A 2389-nucleotide genomic window follows, 5' to 3' on the forward strand; every position below is an offset into this window, starting at 1 on the left:
GCGTGCAGGTCTATGAGGGTGTGACCGTCGCCGCGCTCTCGAGCCGCTCTGGGGGACCGCCTGGCCCGGTCGACCAGCATCCGTCCGCTCCCCTCCGGCCGCGGGGACCGACCCGGCCACCCGACACGACCTGGGCCGGGCCGCCGCGGTGGGAAGGGAGAGGGTCTTCCGCGCCCTCCGGAGCGCCTGCGGATGGGCGGTCGGTCGGGCTTTCTCCTGGCTCACCCTTTGGAGCGTTCATTCCCCGACCCCCCCACCCTCCCTTCCTCTCTTCCGCGGTCCCCACAGCGCCCCGCTCCGGAAGGTGGGGGACCGGCCCGGGCCCGTGCGTTTAGGTTAGGCCGGTGGCGGGCGCGACGGGCTCGGTGGCGGGCGCGCGTGGGGCCCCTCCCGGTGGTCGGATTCTTTCTCACCGATGTTTGGCCGAGTCGGACTCGGGAGGTGGGGACCGGCCTGGGCCGCGAGGGGTGACCCGGAGAGACCGGCCCGGGCCCGGGCCCGGGCCCGGGTGCGGTCCCTCCCTCGTGGGCTCTGGTCGCCTGGGAGGCGCCTCCCGGGGCAAAATGTTTCCAAGTGCCCCTGGGTCCGTGGACGTGGACGGACCGGGCCTTGCTCGCGCGGGTGGCCGGGGAGGGCGCACCCGGCCCTTCAGCGTGCCCACGGGGGGTCCTGGTCGGCGGACTTTGAGTTTTTTCTCACCCTCCCTCCCCCGCCCCCTCTCCTCCACCCGCCGCGAGTCCCGGCCGGGGTGGGGGTGGGGACCGGCCCGCCCGAGCCGTCCTGGGTGGCCCGGATAGGGCGGCCCGGGCCCGGGCGCGGTCCCCCGTGGGGCCCGCTCGTCGGAGACGGCCGAGTGAGATATTTCTTTTCCTTTCACCAAGTCTTGGCCCGGAGACTCGGAGGGACCGGTACCTGCCCGTGCGGGTGAACCGGGGAGGGCGACCCGGCTCGCGGCCCTCTCCCACGTTTGCCCGCCCCGCTTGGCCCGCCCCCCCTCCCCCCCCCACCCCCCCCCCCCACTCCCCCCAAGCTCCTCGGGTCGACCAGATGGCCCCGAGAGCTCCGGGGCTGGTGTGGATGGGGAAGTGTTGGGGACAGGCGGCCGGACCGAGGTCCCGGGGACCCCCCCTGCGACGCGTGCGTGGGCCCCGCTGCCGGGCGCCGTGATTTTTTTCGCCCGAAATGGGCCTTTTTTGCCACCAGATAGGTGCTGACACGGTCTTCTCTGGCGTCTGTCGCTGAGGACTTTGGGAGTCTGGACGCGCGCAGGGTTCTGGGCTTTGGATCGCCGTCTGGTGGCCGAGCCGACCCTCGCCACTTGAGCCGCCCGCCTGGGCCTGCGCGCCGGCTCTCGTGTGTGCGTCCGGCTGACCCGACCCGCGGTGCCGCCTCCGGTCTCTGGCTCACCCGAGGGCGGCGGGGCGGCGGGGCGTTGGGTCTTCTACCCCGTGTGACTCCCCTCCCCGCCGCAGGCACCCGGTGGTGGCTGAGACGACGACCCCACCCCGCAGGCTCCGTGCCACGTGTCAGGCGTTCTCCTCACTCGCGGGGTCGTCGGCCACTTTTGCCTGAGAGGAAAAAAAAAAAAAAAAAAAGAAAGAGGGGGTTTGGGGTGCCGCCGGTGAGGCCGAAGCAGGCTCCTCTGGTGATGGTCCTCGCTGTGTGTGCCCCTCCCCTTCGGGGCCGGGTGGTCCCTGGCTCTCTGGCATGACTGATCGATGTGGTGATGTCGCGCTCTCCTGGGCCGGGCCTTAAGGTCGCGCCAGACGAGGGACGGACGTTCTTGGCGAACGGGACCGCTCTTCTCGTTCTGTCCGCGGGCCTCCCCGCCTCTCTCCTCACGCTCTCCCGGCCTGTCGAGGGGTGTGGGGAAGGGCAGGGGTGGTGGTCCCCGGCCCTGACCTTCGGCCTCCCGCCCCCTGCCTCACGGCGTGGGTGGCGGGGCCGTGGTCCTCGGACGCAGCAGACGCTCTCGCTTCGCCTCCTCGGCGTGTTGCCCCCGTGGGCGGTCCTCCCCGCGTTGGTGGGGGGGTGCCGTCCCGCCGCTGCGCCGCGCGCCCCTGCCGGCGCGTGAGCGTGCCTCGTTCGATCCTCTGTGGTGCCCCTGGAGCGCTCCAGGTCGTCCCTCAGGTGCCCGAGGCCGAGCGGTGGTGTCGTTCCCTTCTCCCAGCGTGCTCCTCGGGGTCCCCGCCGCCGCGGTGGTGCGTCCCGTGAGTGGCTCTCTTGGGGGGGTCGAGACGGTAAGGGAGGCGTGCCTCTGTTTTCCCTCCCTCGGTTGGGGGAAACAGGGGCCGCCTCGTCGCGGTCGTCCTCCCACGGTGTTGCTGTGGCACGGGGGGACTGACTCGGGCCAGGCGAGCGTCCGCGTGTGCCCACCCTCCCCCCCCAC

This window comes from Kogia breviceps (assembly GCF_026419965.1).
Source record: "Kogia breviceps isolate mKogBre1 chromosome 20 unlocalized genomic scaffold, mKogBre1 haplotype 1 SUPER_20_unloc_16, whole genome shotgun sequence".
Lineage (NCBI taxonomy): Eukaryota > Metazoa > Chordata > Mammalia > Artiodactyla > Physeteridae > Kogia > Kogia breviceps.